This window comes from Falco punctatus (assembly GCF_963210335.1).
Source record: "Falco punctatus genome assembly, chromosome: 5".
Classification (NCBI taxonomy): Eukaryota; Metazoa; Chordata; class Aves; order Falconiformes; family Falconidae; genus Falco; species Falco punctatus.
The window spans coordinates 41,215,090-41,233,367 of NC_137584.1; the positions used below are offsets into that span (position 1 = coordinate 41,215,090).

The 18,278-nt window shown below is 34.2% G+C and overlaps 1 protein-coding gene across 4 annotated transcripts in view; it reads right to left on the reverse strand.

Moving 5' to 3' along the window:
- The window catches only part of PACRG (parkin coregulated), a 291,943-nt gene that overhangs the window by 150,190 nt on the left and 123,475 nt on the right, over nucleotides 1–18,278 (reverse strand). The gene's annotated exons all lie outside the window — the stretch shown is intronic.

Consider the following 18,278-nt stretch of genomic DNA (forward strand, 5'->3'; position numbering starts at 1 on the left):
AAGTCTCAAATATGGCCAGATATTGAAATCTGGAAGTAGTAGACCTAAAGAAAAGAACGAAAATGAATATGCTCACATATATTTTCACTTTTTGACAAGTCAGTACCAGATTCTGATATTCTTGCTTATGTACCTTTCTTTGTAAGTTGCCCATAGGAATCAAAGTGGCCAATTTAAGAATAATATTCTGTTCATTTCAGAAAAATCTGATCTTTACATCTTCACTTGGATACTCAAAAGAACAAATAAAAGAAAAAAATCCTGCAGCAAATAAATATCCAGCATAGGACAAATACAAATATTTGTACAGAATTCTCAACTTTCTAGAATATTGACCTAATTTTATTTCCTATTAATTTCAGGAGCAGAATTGTAAAGAAATTCCATGGGTCTCTACTGTGAAAAAAAAGGTAGAGTAATTAGGTGTCTATTTCTATCAGGAATCTCCCTCCAATCCTGAAGTACAAAGTGTGCTAACCCTCCCAAGTATACAGACATTGTGAGGTATTTTGCACTCTATCCTAGTTTTCTTCCCTTCTCCTTCCTCTACCCATCAGCACTCTGATGTTACACACACTTCATGATAGACAGAGAGAACCAGAAGTTGTTTGCTTTCAGCCTGTCAAAGCTCTGATTACAGCGAAGAAGTGACTCAACAGCAAAGCACTTTCTCTGCACTGAATATGATCCCCAAATTCACTTGGAGATCAACCCATCTCTTTAGGCATCCAATTCCATTGTTAAAACACTGCTTAGCTGCTATCTTATTTTTCCAGTAAGATTATATTTTGGAATTGGGTAGATGCTTCGTCCTTCACGCCTAACAAGTTTTTTTCACATAGACCAAGCTGAAGCTACGCACATCCAAAAAAAAATTGTCAGGTTGAGCAAACAAATACCCAGCCCTTGATTTGGGGCCAGTGATCACATTCTCACTTGAATTGTGGAAGAAAAGTCTGACATAAAGCAGCCAAGAATTGTACATGGGTTTTACACTTCTCGGGTAAATCCCATAGTCAGCAAGCGGCAGGCATACATTCTCTGTTTGCAATCATGATTCATTTTCCTGCCTGCTTGACTCTGAGCAGATCTGAATCCTGGCCTTGCTCATCTTAGCTACTGACTCAGTGGCTTGAATCTTTCATGTTGAAACCGATCCATCCATGGTAAATGAAAAATAATTAGAACAGATACTTGAAAGTAAGTCCTTTACATTTGCTCTGAGCATCTCACTATTGGCAGATGTAGTGCCAATTACGTACTTACATAGTCTCACATGCAGTGACTGTTAAATATCTTATAGAAGACTAAAAAGAACAATTGTGTTCACCTACGTGTGATGTTCACCTACGTGAATGAAATCAAGTCCCTGTAATGAACCATGCAGAAGAAGGAACAAATGAAACCCACATTTCCTACTTTTACAACACCATATATGATGCCTTCTCTGTAATTTTTGCTCATTGCCTTTTTGTTTCTCAAGGAAGCCACCTTTATTAGATGTCATTAGGGTCAATATCTCAGGGTCAATTAATGAGAAAGTTCAAAAGTAACTATACCAAGCAATCATGTATGAAGGTCTTTACAAAAAAAGAATCAGAAGACATTTAAATTCCCAAATTGATGGGGCATGTATTTCTTGAGGACATTCAGCATGCTACAGCCAATACTTCTGAGATGGCAAAAGAAGTCTGCCCCCAAAGTTACTGAGAACAGAAGACAGCAATAGAGAAACTACAAACTTCTGGTGACAAACCTGTCAGAGGCCAAGTTGTTCATTACAGCGAGAAATCTCTGTCAGGTAAGAAGAGGCCAGGCAGTCAAAGAATCAGAAAAAAAAACACAAGACCAAGAAGAAGCAGTTTTTTTCCTGTTCTCTGTCAACAGAACAATAAGACATCCTTTAATATTTTTCTTAATTTTTAATTTGTAGTTTGTAAGTTTATCAGATTGCCTTTTTTGTTATTGAATGTTCTAGTTTCAGAAAATGAAAAACAAAACCTACAACAACTACTTGTGCCTGGGGAAACCTTTAGATGTGAAAGAGAGAGATACAATTAGTCATATGTGGGCTTTTTTTTAAACTGGGGTGGGCAGGTGTGTTTCACAAGTTAAAACACCTTTATTTTTTTTTTTTTTAGAGTCCATGCCTTACATGGGTTTTTCACAACTCTTTCAAAACTAAAAACTATTTTCATGGAAAAATATCCTTGATGGATACACATCCATGTTAGATTACTGTATTGAGGATTTCCAACTATTTTGCTTAAAACACATATAGTACAATCTCTCATTTCTTTTCTCCCACTCTTCACTAATATCTCCTCCAACTCTATCTACCAGTTATCTTTCTTCTCAAAGATGTCATATTTCTGATAGTCTGAGCAATTTTTTCCAGCTGTTTTTTGCCCTTGAAATATGCCTTTTCTCTTTCAGATATAAAGAAAGCTTATGTGTTCAAAAGCTTCTCAATATTTTTCAGTGATAATCACTGGTCAATAAAATATATTACCTTTCTCTACCAACTTTGTCTTACAGATACACATTACATAGACATAGGAGTGATATAATAACTTTAAGGTGAATATGATTCCTGGGTTTAAAAACAAATCTGATTTTTACAAATGACACAAAAGCTTTATTATTATTTATCTCTACAAAATACAGGTATGACAAGCTGTAGATCACGAAGCATTTGCGTGTACTCCTCATTTCTGAATTAATTCCAAAGCCATAAGTGGTTGGCAACCGGCATGGCTCTGAAAAGGTCTCTGATTTCTAACTAGTTTCTTGAAGTGTCAGCTGTCCAAGCATACAGCCAATTTTAACTTAGCATTTTGTGCTCTGTAATAACTCCCACAATATGGAAGCCAGAAATATTTTGCCTTACATTCTATGGTGTGAAACCCTTTCCTTCTGTGTTTACTATTTAGCTTTTTAAAGTGGCTATTATGCAGCTGTTCAGAGAAAAATGTGTTTTTTCTGTTTACGCCCACAAAATTCTTTTGTTTTTCACATCCACCCACAAAAAATGCTGATAAAATCTCAGATTCCTGGCAAACCTTGTCCACATCTGACAATAAAGCTGAAGCTATGGATTTTAACAAGAAACCTCACAATAATTATTATGAACTTCTGTACTAGTGGGTTGTAAGTTGTGAGAATCCAGCTTCTGAGTTTTCAGTAAATAGACCAACTAATAAAAATTTATATATTACTATAAAATATGATCACACACCAAAACCAACTGTACCATAATGAGTAAAATCTTCTGTTTCCTGAAACTTCCGTGTTACTTATGTATACTACAAGCTCTTTAGGCGAAAAAGAAACAATATACAGTTGGAAAATTGTTGTTTTATCGGTATGCATAACCCACGTACAAGATGGGAGGAAACTAATGGCAGTATCACAGTTAATTTGTCCAGCAGAAAATCTGTTCCTATGAAGCAGCTTATAGTGAAAGGGAAGTCTCCTGAGATAATGAAAACCCAGATAAACAGTCCAGGTTGCAAACAGTAAAAAAACCATTTATGGCTAATCTGTCTGCTAGATGAAGCAAGCAAGCTATTTGAGAGAACTTAAGGTATAAAAGTTTGACAATAAGGATGTAATTGGCCTTCCTTAAATAATCATATTTAAAGTAATCTGGCAATCTGTAAGGCAAACCTGAGTTTTAGAAGATAGTGTTTAAGATAAGTAAACAACTTCATTCTTCATTTTATTTCACACAGGTGATTATATATGAAAGACGTCTTTCATATGATTATCCACAAATTGGATTTGATCTCCTAGAAACACTATATCTGTTTATGTACTTTTACATGTTTATCTAAGACATTACAATTAGGTATAGTAAAAGAAACTCTGGAATTGTTGGTTTGATAAGGACAAACAGGAGTTTTTGTAAGGATTGTGAAGATTTTGTAAGGATTCTTTGGTAAAATCATAGATCCTTTTAAGATTTGTTTTCCATTCTATAGAAGTTATTTCATCTCTGTTTTCTAAGTTAATGGAAAGAGAAAAGCATAAACAATCTTGAATAGTCTGTTTTGAAGTTCCCTTCTGATTTTTCTTACAAGATTTCTTTCTGTGCATTTCAGTTTTTGGTTTCTTGCTTTTTGTCTCTTGATTCATAATGGGATACTAGTTTTAATCTTCACTACAGAGCAAGTAATGCTCACTAGTATTTTCCAGACTTGATTAGATGGAGGTTTTAATATGGTAACTGCTTATGGTACTTATGGTTCAAAGCTCAATTCTGCTGTTGCATTTAGTTCCCACTGTATTTCACATTTCAGTACATACTGCATAGGCTCATAGTACAAAGATTCTCTATGGAAAGTTTTAGTCTGAATTATTATTCATGTCCTGTCAAAAAAAAAAAAAAAAAAAAAAGGAAGTTGTACCTATAGTTTGCATTCTGTGATGAAATGATACAATACTTATCTTAAGACAAGTGGAAGATTATCAAACTTGAAAAGAAACAGATAACAGCAAGGTAGAAACTAGATGAACACGCCAATAGAAACTTTTTAACTTGGTCAAACTGGCTTTAGAGCCTTTTTAGCATATTCTGCAGATATTTAACTTCCCACAAGAAGTTAAACAACAAAAGAAAATATTTGCTTCTCATGGATAAATTAAAAGAAGCAATAATAACAAATGTCTTTGGAGTCTTACTGTACTGGCTATATAAATTTAGCTCTGAAATATCGCTTCATGTAAAAAACCCTTCAAATATATAAATATTAGATAGCTAATAATTTTGAATTTACTGCATTCCCTATTACCTCCATGTTAGTTACAAGAGTAATGCTGTCATCAAGAAAAATAGTTGAGAAAAGCTAGAAAGAGATATTGGTCTATTAAATTTTATATAGCAAGATATAATTCAGTTTTCCATAGTATTCTCTATATCTTGATGTCCTATTGCTCTTTTAAATTAAGTTGGAACACACCAATATTTAAGTCTGAAAACACTGAAGAGGAGTATGAAAAGGTTCCCAATTATGATGCACACCTTAAAGTAAGCGTAGTTCTAAACTGTTCTGTCTTTCTCATTTTAGTGGCATATAATTGATAATCATTTTCTAACTATTACTCCTATTTGAGCAGTGAGGTTCCTTCACGAATAGCTCCAGAATTAAGAAATACCACTGTTTATCCCTGCAGACTAACTGCCTCATTGGCCTCTCTCCCTTGTTTTTCCACTGCTTTCAGCTGATGCTGCTGCCTAATCCATGTGGATTCTTTTCACATTATGGGGAAACACTCACAGTAAAATGCATCTACTTACTTTTGGCTCATGCTTGATACATATGAATGAGAAGCATGACTGAAACACAAGTGATTTGATCAAAATTGCTTGGCAGTATGGTAAAACCAGTCTATTCATAATCTACTGTAAGCAACAATGCTTAGAACTGGATGTGATCAAGACCTCTGTGATGTTATTGAAAATCGAATACTCAAATTTATGTCATTACAGCAGACATACTGCACAGATATTATTTGGAGAACTATTGCTACTGGCAATGGTGATGGCCCTGCATATGATAACGAAAACATTTTCTTTTCAGTTGCCAGACCTGAAGCTGACAATCTAATCTTACTAGAGTTATTGAGGTGAGGAAAATTAATAGTCAACAAGTCATATTACTCCCAAAATAACTAGAGGATGAATGGTTGGATGAGAAACGGGGGCAAGGAGAAGGAAGATATAAATTTGTGTAAACCCCTCACCAGCTAGAGAGATGGTAAAACACCAACCTGAAATCATCTCTTCCTATACATGCAACCTAAGAATTATTTTTTATTTAAGAAATAGAATCTCAGCTACACGTGTGAATCTCTAAGAGTCTGAAGCTATGCCATCCAGAAGGTAATCTAGGCCATTTCTGGGGGGAGGGGGATTCCATCCTTACTTTTTGATAAATCTTTTCAATTTTACTGCCTGGATTTTGATTTTATAAATAGATATTTTGTTTATAATATAGATCAGGCAGGTCTTGGCAATATAGAGAGGGTCAGAGTATCATATAGGAAAAAACAGGATGACAACCTCTGCCCCCTGGATTATGAGATATAGGCCTTATAGTATCATATGCAATGTTTAATTGACAGACTAATAGCAAGGTCTCACATTGCACCAGGGGAGTTTTAGATTGGATGTTGGGAAAACTTTCTTCACTAAAAGTGTGGTCAAGCATTGGAACAGGCTGCCCAGGGAGGTGGTGAAATCACTATCCCTGAAGGTGTTTAAAAACTACGTAGATACGATGCTTAGGGACGTGGTTTAGTGATGGACTTGGCAGCCCTGGGTTAACAGGTGGACTTAACAACCTTAGAGATCTTTTCCAACCTAAATGATTCTGTGATTCTATGATTTCTGCTACTGTGTGGGAGTTCATCAGCATGATATAGTAAAACAGGAAAAAGAGCTGAGCAGACTAATTAATCATTATAAGCCATCAATATGATGTGGATCTGAAAAGGACAAATATTATTTAAAATGTATGAGTATTTCTAGTATAGATAGGAAAGCATTAATGCTACTATGCAAGGCAGTTATGAGAGCTCACCTGTTGTTATCAATTTGCCCTAATATAAAATATCCAGATCTTATTCCCGTTAATTCTTAATTGGAAATAACAGGGACAAACTGCTATATAGAAATATCCCAAACTAAAAAACGTACAGGAAATTAAGTGTTAATTTTTTCTTATTTATTTAGATTCTGATCACATTAGGTTATCTCAGCAAACTGATTTCTAAAAAAGCATGTAAATTCTACTATTCTTCTAACACAGTTGATATCAGTAGACTATGCTTAAAGGATTGCTTTCTTTTAATTGACGGGAAGCATTAAACAGAAGATGAATGCACCCTGAGAAAAGTGCTCTGTAAACATGACTCTGACAAATGTGGAACGTACTTGAGAATTGTTTGCGTGAAGCAAATAATGGACCATATGATAACCTCAGTGGCAGACAAAAGTATCTCTACTACTTCAGAATGTATGCTCATCTAGTTACATTCTTCTTGCTGCTGAAAGACTTGCTGATACCTTGTTAGACACACCCAATTGTTTCATTTCTTTTCCTTACATGATTTATTAATATGTTGTAAAAGTTCTACAAGCACAATAAAAGTGAAACTTTAGATAGAGAGGCATTATTTATCTACATTTTGCTAATATCTCATTTGCAATTGCTTTATATGACCATTATATGATGTATAAAGATAATTTGTACTTACAATAGCCATGCAATATTAAATGTATTATATACACCTACTTTGAGGTGAATGACAATTACTGACTCCTCAGGGTCCATAGCCCTCTGGTAGATTAAGTTCCACCCTCAGCTACATCACCTGAGAAATCCCCCACAGCTGCACTTAAGCACCAGTAAGAATCAGAGGACAAACTCTGTTCCTTAAATATAGAATGCACAAAGCATTATCATTGTGAAAATGAAACTTTCAGTCTTGCAGACACTTAATGAGACACCAGTGGACACCTCTTCTCTGAAAAAGAAAGCAAAGAGGACAATATTGTCCCAGTAATAGGCAAGGGGAGGAGGCTAGGTAGAGATTAACCCCCCTCTCTCCAAGGCAGAGGTTGGAGGTAGAAGGACAACAAAGAGGTGACTGCAAGCTCTCCACTACCTTTTTGAAGAAGACATATTAATCTTCATTTATTTACTTTGTGCAATATGGTGTTCACTTTAAATTTTATCAGAAGAGTGGACTAGTTTGTACATCCCAACAAAACATATACAACGTAGTATATCAGTATCGAACTAATTTAAAATTGACTTTCTGGAAAAAAAAAATCATATTTTGATCTAAGAATGCTGGCTACTGTTTTAATAAGATGAAACCTAAGGCTCTTATGTTATTTTTCAAGAATTAATTGTGAAAATAAATCAGGAGAGAGTGTTAACCGATTCTAACCCATTTGGAAAGCTAGTGGCCAAGTAATTGTTTTCTTATTTTTTGGCATTAATTTCCTTTCTCTTTGCCAATTATTCATGAAAACTGCCTGTCAAATTAACTTGAAAATCCTTGGTTTTAATAAAAATAACAGAAAACAGAAAAAGTAGAGATAAACGGGAACAATGGGACAAAGGCACATAGAAAAAAAGTGTCAATGGGAAAAGTTAAAAACAACTATCTGAAGATTTATTGTGTTTTAATAATTAAACCATAGCATGAGTTACCAAAAAAACTTCTACAATGTAACACACAACTAGAATTGTCCATCTATCCAATTTTGTCCTAAGTTTCAGAAATACACATACTAAAACACTGGCAGTTTTATGGCTTTAGAAATTGTGGAAGCTTATAAAACATGTCATTAAACATTATCATTTGCTTTTTCACACACAATATTTTTTAAAAATATAATAAAAATGACAAAACCAAATGGCTCAAAGGCAAATTAGAATAGTGTTTTTTCTACATTAAGGGCATTCTATGAACTTTTCCTATCAGCTCCTGACTCTTGACATTTATATCTAGGCAGGAAAGTGGGCAGAATGGCCATAATGAATAGAATAAAACAGTGATACTGTGTTCACTTTCATCAACAGAAAAGATGAAGAGATTATTTCTTCAAATTATTTAAGGCGAGTCTACATTAATACCTTACTTTGGATATGTTATGCAATTTCAAGGTCGATCCAAACAGGGAATAGCTGCATTTTGCAACAAAAGTGAATGTGTAACAAATATGTGTCTGTATCTAAATGTGATTAAGCTATTTCTTTATTTAAGCTTTTTCCATTATTCCTTTAGTCTGAGGAAAGGAAAGGGGTTACTCATGGTTCCCTATAGGAATAAATATGTTATAGCCTTGATCACAAACTCCAATAATGTTTTGCCATGGGGGATTTCTGAGCATTTTCAGAGGAAAAAAATGTCATACCTATCATACACCATTCAAATATTCAATTTTTTAGGTTTTATTCCTATATCACCAACACTGGAAAAATTCTTACCTCACATTTCATTAATCTCCAAAGATGAAACTCTATATTTCTGGCTAAACATTATTACTAAGCAAGGAAAACTGTACAAAACAGGAAGACATAGTCCACAGTCTAGTCATTCATTTATTATACAGTTAATCTTACTGATTTCACACAGCATTTGGATCATTCTTTTAATGAGAACAACCTACTTTTCAGGTTGATTTTTAAAAAAGAATCTATAGTTCTCAGAGGTATAACCAGAATCCTACATGCACAAGAGCCCCGTGACTTAACTGGTTTTCTCACAAGTTTAGCAAGAACTGACGATCTGGTTTACAACACTAAATTAAAGGGTTTATGTGTCTCTTGCTCTTACGAAAAAGGCTTGCTAAACACAGAACAGAAATTTGCAGACTCTACTCTGCAGATTCAGCTTGTTGAAAGCAACCTAAGGCACAATTTTAAGAGTTAACCAAATAATAGATAAAGGATATCTGGCTCTTTAGATATTGAATTAGGATTTCAAAAAGCTTTCAATAGAGTTCTTTTCAGGAGTTTATTAAGTTAGTAGCCACAGGAGGCAAAATCAAGTCCTTTCATGAATTAAAAGCTGTTTGCAGTAGAAGAAGCAAAAAGACTAATAGTGGAGTGCCCTGAGTATTAGCAGAAATGATGCTGCTTAGTATATTCTCACAAGCGACAACAATTTTAAATTAAAAATACTACTCAGAATGACAGAAATTATGAAATATTGCAAAGAATTTGAATTGGCTGAAAAAAGGAAATTATTTACCAATGTGGTAAAGATAGAATGCAACATAGAAAGGTACAAATTATAGATTACTTCTGCAATTTATAGTTCTGCAGATTCTGGTAACTGCATTGATTAATATTAAGGCCAAATCATGTTGATAACTATGCAAAGATACAGGAAAGGTAATTCTTTATTTCCAAGACTTGTAGTTAACTGTCTGGTCTGATTTGTAAAGAGCCCAGCCTGAGGCAAAGGTCAAAAACATAGGCAGTATTAAGAAAGATTACTTCTTAATGTGGGTACTTTCTTGAATAAAAGTTTTTAGAGTCACGAAGAAAAGGAACACTTTTTAAAATTTAAATTTTGTGATATTTTTTTTTCCAGCTGCTACCATCTTTAACCTTCTGGAAGCCATAAAACATTCTGAATTGTGGAATACTATTTTGCAAGAAGACTTAAAGTAATATATACAGTGCCAGTCAAGGAAAGATGATAAAGGTTTTTACAGACTCTAGTAACACAATCTTCTCCATGAGTTGCAGGGCAGAAGTTCATTAAGCTCGTATAAAAAATGCAACTTATTTGGGAGGAAAGTGAGAACAGTTGTCTGTCGCTAGGTCTGCAGCTCCCCTTGTGAGACTTGCTCTGTCAGTGGAATGAGTCCTACCTTGTACAATCTCCTCTCTGAGGGGACCATTCCAGGAGGAAAGTCAGGTCATCCTCTGGTTCTATTAATGTCAATTGGCACTGCAAGGTGCCACATTGGCCTAGTTAGGAGTTCTTCACTGGAGCTGAACAAAAGTTTCTGCTCACTGAACAGAATTATCCAAGCTTTCACAAAGAGAAGTGCTCCTCCTAGAAGGTTGGTAGGCAACATCACCTCATTTTGGATGAATTTAAGTTTCCTACTTTTGGTACACCCCTTGCATGATTAATCTAATAGACACACAGAAGCTAAGATCTACAATATTTTAAATGTATATAGTAAAAACTAAATGATTTCTAGTATGGGTTCAGATGAAGGAATAATTTGTCACAGCAAATTGTGTTACATAAAATATGGCAATACAAGTCATTACTGTCCACACATTCACTGAACTAAAAGGAAATTAACAAAATATCAGTTTAAAAATCAAAATGCTTACATCTCAGCAGTCTCTTGCCAGACTTAAACTATTCCATTTTAATAATGAAGTCGCAAATGTAAGAAAGATGCAGAAACTACTGGACATTCCTCCACTTCCCAGGAGACCTATGCTAGGGCTCCAAACTGACCTTTATTTTCATACTGATTAAGCTTAATTAAAGAAAAAATATGTGTAAAGGTGACCCAATTACTCAGGACTTCTAATTGTATATCTCTAGAGCTAATATAACTAACTAATCAAATTTCAACTGAGTTCACGAAACTGTTTAGTTTCATTTTGCTCAGTATTTTAATAGTATTTAATGTAAAAAGGCATCACAGTAATGTTTAATACTATTTAGGATATTGTATATGGTGAAATGTGTAAAACCACTTGTTTTTCATAAGGGTGGAAAAGGTTACTCCAGTAAGTGAAATATTTTAAGCTGCATATGCCTCTTTAGCATCAGATTTCTTCACTCACCTAAACACTAGAAAAAACAAATTTCCAGTAAGGTGAAGTCAAGCGCACGTAAGAAGTGTCTGACCTACCTTGTGGCTTCTTCAGCTGTAAGGGGTGTGTGGCGTAAGTTATAATCAGTAATTACACAACTGATTGCCTTTTGACTGATGACTCTTGAAAGTCATCCCCTAATTTTTAAAGTGATTTATGATACATCCTTTTGGGAATCTGATCCACCAGCCCAATAGGCTCCTTGGGTTCAACTTCCCACGTCTGAAAATGTCTGAACATTTCCAGATAACCATCCAGAAACCAGATAGATGCTAAAATATATTGGGACAGTTACTACGAACGCTGTATATCTATGCCAGTAACTCTTGCATCTTACCAACAAAAAAATTATGCAACCAAATCTTCCTGAAACAAGCTGGATAAAGCAGGGCTACAATGTGTGGGTCTTCACTGACTTCAGAGGAAAACCAAAACATTCTCACTGACTGTAGTCATGTCTGAGGAGCATGGACAAAGAGCAGTTTTGAAGCAGAGGACTGTCTAAGAAGAAGAGGTCCACCATCAGAAATCCTTTGTCCCATGGCCCTTAAGAGTCCTGGAAGATGGCTTTGAAGTTACTTACACTTTTCTGTCATGGTCTGGTGGAACCTGAGACAATGTGCTAGCAATGCTGAAAGGTCGCCAAAGGCAAGCTGCAGACAGGTGAACCAAGTACTAAATGAGCCAATTCCAGGCACTGACAGAGCCTCAGAAATGGAAGGGAATACTGCACCATCTGCTGGCTAATACCAAACACTGTGAAGTTGTCCTCTATTTCATGAGTGAACTATGAAGCAAGATTGCCAGGACATTATTGTAAATGTCAAGGTCAGATTTTGGAACAAACCAACTGGGCTACCATAGAAAAGTTAAAAACCTCCACGTATGAAAATAAGTATTATTCCAAATAAGTCAAAACTCAAGACTAGCACATAATTTTCAGAACTGATAACCTGTGGCATGACATGTTTGCATGAACTATAGCTATACTTAAAAGCAAAACAGGGCAGGAGTCATTCGCTGAGCCCAATGCACAGTAGTGTGGAAGAGAGAATTTCTGCACAGCTAAATGCTTTGATGTACACAACAGGGTGGTTGCTTTAAATTGTATACTGTGAATAGCCTTGGTAGTTGCTTATCCTGAAGCATGGATGAGTGTTATCAAGGCAAATAAGCCACAGACAAAATCATACCAGGGACTGTGTTATCTGCGTACTTAACAGTACTGTGTCAATGCTCAAGGCCATACTATGACCCTGTTAGTTTTCTAGGATAAATGCAGAGGTTGGCATGACTTACACAAACTGTGGTGAAGAACACATATTTGCAAAAAAATAAATCAAGAGAAATCTGCTTGCATAACTTCTTAATATTATATTAAATATATCAAAGCATACATAAGCAAATTGGTGCAGATGTACCACTCAAGACTATTAAGCAAACTGAGTTAATTAGACAATATTACTCTCCAAAACTTAAAAATAAACCCTGCTTTAGGAGAAGATTACAGTTGCTTGTGGCATCTGACATGGGTGTCTGTGAAATGAGTCATTGAACACAACTGTTACATTGATGGTGTCACTGAAAATGGCATTTCACAGTTGGAAAGAAGTCTTCAGATGACTTTCAGTCAATACATCCATATGACCTTTGCTGATTTTTTTTGCAATCATATGTTGCCAACAAATTCAACAGAAACTTAAATATTGAAATTATTCATTTGCTGCTTTGTGATATATTCATTAACCTATAATAATTTATCTAGCTATAGTCATTTGGATTTCTGTGAAAAATGCCATACCAGCCCAAACAGAGAAGTTTTCTTTGAGTACACTCATACCAATCAGAAAATTCAACGGATCTTTCTGATTTTGTTACCCATAACAAATTTACTTAGGTATAAAAATTACGGCACTTCAAAGGGGAAAACTGTTTATCAAACACTGACTTAAGACACATAATTTAGAAATCTTTGCCCATGTAGTTCTGGTTGCTTTATTAAGAATTTATTTGCTCTTTCAAGAAAACTTTTTTTTTTTAAACTGTATTCATTTCAGCAAGATAGAATAAGTCCCTGGAAGAAAGGAGTCAATTTGATGAAATCTGGATTCAAAACATTAAAATGTACTGCAATACTCAAGGCTTTATTTTGTTCGGTTAGAAAAGTAACAGACAAAATTGTCCTTGAAATTTAAAAAATAAAAAAAGCTTCTATAATGTGGGTAAACCCACTGGTCACTGGCCTAAGTTCAAGTGAAATTTCTTATAGTAAAATGTGTTATTCTTGCTTATCAAATGAATAAGTTGGTAAAGGATCATTTTCTAATGAAAACTGTGACTAGTAACCCTACTTTAAATGTCAGAGTATGAGGTTTGGCATAATATGTTTTATGTTCTTTAATTATACTTCTTTTCTTTCAATGCTAAATTTATCTTGAAAATTTATATTCACATGCCTTGTAATGCTGAAAATGTATATAGTTCTAAAGGTTTTTAATTTCTTGCTAATAGAGTCGGTGTTATTGAGAGTCTAGATAAATTTGAGAAGGAAAATTAAAGTTTATGCTAATTATTATAAGATAATATATGTCATGTATGTATTTAGAAAGCATAAAATATTGTAAGGTATGCCATCTTACATTCTCTTTTCCTTGTAACTGATGTACACATCAGAATTGTTGCTATGAAACATGATAGATTTGCTTATATTGTATTAGTGCATTTTTCTACTTTAATAGTGCTGTTTAATACTTGAAACAACAAAGAAACAATTCCAAATTCTTTTCCAAAGATCCCAGAATTATTCTTACATTTTGTGGATATACTTTGTAGATATATCTATAGTGTTTATGGAAATCAGTAAAATATTCTGTTTAAAATATATGTACTTAAGGCCTGAACATACTGCAGATATTGTGGCAGTGGTTGTCAGTATAAAATCCTAAAATACAGACATGAATAGACAATGAAGCATCCAGCATACTGACTCAACAACTTTTTTTTAGGCTAGATGAATCTTATGAAAATTATGGGACAGGAAAAACAACCACAGAGGCTCAGATAAATAATAACAGTAGACTATGGCAATGATCGTTCTCGTTGGTTTTTCATTTTTTCTTTGAAAGTAATGAAAAGTGTAAACCAAAGACAAATTTGTGGAATGTAAACTGGACTTAAGTAAAATAACTAAACACAAAATGGTTGTTAGCACTATGCTTTACTATCTCTTCAAACCTCAAGAATTACATTATACAAAATCCAGTATCACACAGTACAGCAAGTTGAGTGTATTTCACAGGATCACTGCCAAGTTCTTTGTCTTTTCTATCCAGTTTATCAGAGAAAGATGAACTTTGTCTTCTAGTGTGTTGCAAACTGAGTTTGAAACAAACAGGTTTCTATATTATGGTTTTTACTAGATGAAGTTATATCAGGTCATTGGATTTGTAAGCTGTCCTTGAAAAAAATACACTGAGGAGGCCAACACATGTTGTATCTGTAAGTTATAGTATGGATATGCATTCTACATAGGTATCTTTACACTTTTACTTAATAAGATTTAATTGATACCTCTAAGAGTTTTATGTTTAAGAGAGTTCCTAGATTCACTAGGAAAGCTGTTCTGTTTTCACATTGACCAGAAGAATAAATGACAATAATTTTAGCGCAGAAAACTTGAGAAATTGTGCTTATACACGTGATTTTTTTTTCCTTTTCAAATACTTCATTGGCCATAGCTATATTTATTTACAGTTAAATAGCATAGATTAATAGGTAATATCAGTAAATTGGACACAAAAATTAAACAAACTCAAGTCAATGTCAAATATAAGTATAAGATTACAAGCTTAAAAACCACCTACTTGGTTCCCAGGCTATATGAAACAAATATAATATATATATAAACATATATAATAGGGAGAGAAAGGGATTTAACGTAGGTAAAATAAGTGACTGCCTTTGGTTTGGTTTACATTGTTTTGTGCATAAGTCCTATATTGGACTAGGTTGTCATGTCAGCACTCACAGTTGATTTACATTTGATATGGTTTCATGTCCAAATTATAGTCATGTTCTCAGGTCCTATGTATTTTTGTTTGTTAAAAGGGTTGTAGAGTTTGGGGTAGCCCTATGAACGCAATCATTCCTATGCATTCTCTAAAGGGAAAAGGAAGTAACTTGGAAAAGCAAAGACCAATAACTAATATCTGGTCTTCCTCCATCTGATTAATTTTTCTCAAATATAAGCATCCAGAAGTCATTAAATTCTAACAATATGCAAAGTAAATGGAGGGTGTTCTTCTTTTTAAAGTAATCTTCAAAATTATGTTAATGATGATGGTAAATACCTTTGACTAGCAAGGCAGGATCATTGAAACCAGTAGAAAAATTCAGTGCTACAGTACAGATGCTAATGGACAGATAAAAGCCTCAGGATTGAAGAAAATATCAAAAGATAGGTAAGAAATCAGAATTATTATTTGAATGTTGGGATATCCTAGATAGGATTTGATACTGGAAATTAATGTGAGAGCTGAACTCCTCAAAAATAGATGAAAATTCAAGAGAAATTGTTGATAGAGTTGTCCTAAATTCAGGCACTGCTAACACCATCAAGTGCAGAAGCTTCATAGATACTAGTGTTATTAATACCTCCTAATCAATCTATAGTGTGAATAAGATGCAGTACAGTCAGACTGGGAAGAAATGTGTTCAGAAAATATTCTTTGGGAAAATAGTTCAAAGGCAAAACATAGCAGACTAAATACACTACCACTAATCAGTTTGAGTTGACTGAATTTGTAGATATACTGATCAGACAAGCCAATATATTAGAGTAGTTTTGCACCGTAGAGCTTGATAAGACACACCACTAAAGGAAAAATAGACTTCACTAATACAATGGGGATATCAATTTTTTAGAAGCCTCAGTAGACAACAATCACGCAATGAGGAAATTCCTTGTGCTTTTTCTTCCACAGAACTATTTCCTTAGCAATGACTGTAATGTGGTGTGTTTGCCATGCAGTATAGTGTAGCCTTAGCAATCTTATTAGGAATTCTGCACTCATTTTGAAGAATAATAAAGCAGACAGGCTACCATGGACTGAGTCCCAAAGCAGTAGCACTACACTTGGTCTTTAATCACCCAAGTTATCCCACTGTCTGCTTAGCTACCAAAATAATGCTATGTAATGCAGAAAAATGCAAAAAAATGCAAAATATGGTCTATTTTTTTAACCATTATACAAATATTTTCAATATTTGTGTATTTTATTAAACAGTAACTAAAATTTTTACATGGCTATATCAATTTTTGTATTTTTGTAATGTTACTTTGGTAACTTGCTGTCTGGAAGATGCAGTGAAATAAGTGGTGTGTCAGTGATAGATTTTTCTACATGAATCTCTCTTTGGACTAAGCTGAGGCATTTGCCCAAACTAGTACATTAGCACTGTCTGTATTGTCTCAGCATTGGGGCAGAAAATTAATTTTGCTGTGTAACAAGCTAAAAACAAAAGCTTGTCACTACAATTTTTTCACACATTTTTTTTCTTGGGAGTATGTTTTTCTATGTCAACGAAGGCTTAATTGTCACCCTACTGCAATAAGCTTCCAGGCTGCTAGTAAGCTCAGTTGGGACTGAAATGTACTATAAAGGCTAACACAAACATATATTTATATGAAATGTAAATGATATCCAAGATGTGGTATAATAAATAACAAGAAAAATGGAATCTGATAAAGATTTATATTAATAGCTGTCAAATGGGCTATGGAAAATAAACTTGAAAACAGGTTGCATACACATTGCTGAAGCACTATAGAAAACCTGTGACGCTATTTTTTATTATTTCCAATACCACCATTAAGTATCAGTTACACCTAACAATACCTCAAAAGCCACACAATTATCCAAATTTCTGCAGGAATCCAAAGAAGTTTTAAGCAGGTAATTACTCAAAATCCTCTTAATCAATTTTTAGAAAGAGTAACAAATGCTTTCATTATTTGAATAATCCAAATTATATTTAATAGACCATTCAGTGGCTGCTACAGTACTTACAGCTTTGTTCCTATAATATGAAATTCAGTAAGATCAGTTAAACCTTATGATATAACAACTTCAACTAATCACTCCAGACAAGCATTCAAGATGGATATTCTCATAGAATAGTGAACACTAAAAATAATTAAATATATTGAGATTTAAGCGATCATAATCAAATCTCAGACTTAATACTCTGTTAATATTGATGTTCCTGGTTTTATCTCCCATGATATTGCCATTATATAAAAAAAAAAAAAAAAGATGTCTTCTTGAGAATACCTAAAGAGACCAAAATAAGATTTTAAATATTTAGACACCAACAGTTTCCAGTGTAAAAAAACCATTATATTCCATTTTAATAATTGAAAAGTATCTCCTATCATATGCAAAGTCTGGTATTTCAGTGGAGAATTAGGGGACATGATGTTAGGGCAGTTCTCCGTGGGAACTGGAGACAGAAGCTTGTTTTAATATAACTGAGCCACTTCAAGCTCAGTTCAAGCTGCAGCAGTTTTCTGTGCAAATTCTAGTTCATCATCACAAGTAAAGTAACTTGTCTAGCCATGTCTCGATTTCAGATAAAAGCAGAACGGCTAGGGAGTTTGGCACACTGTAATGCCAAAGACTGGTATTTGTTGCACGAGTTCTGTGAATAGGAAGGAGACAGTGGAAAAAATGGAAAAAGAGAAAGAGATAATGGGTAGCAGGTTTTAAAAAAGAAATTTAAATCTTCCATTCTGAGTCAGAGCAGCAAACGATCTCACATCTCATACTAGCTAATACTGGTACTTCAGATGAATGAGCGAGAAATGCCTGTTAAAAGCATGTTTCTCTCCAACACCGATGAATGAAA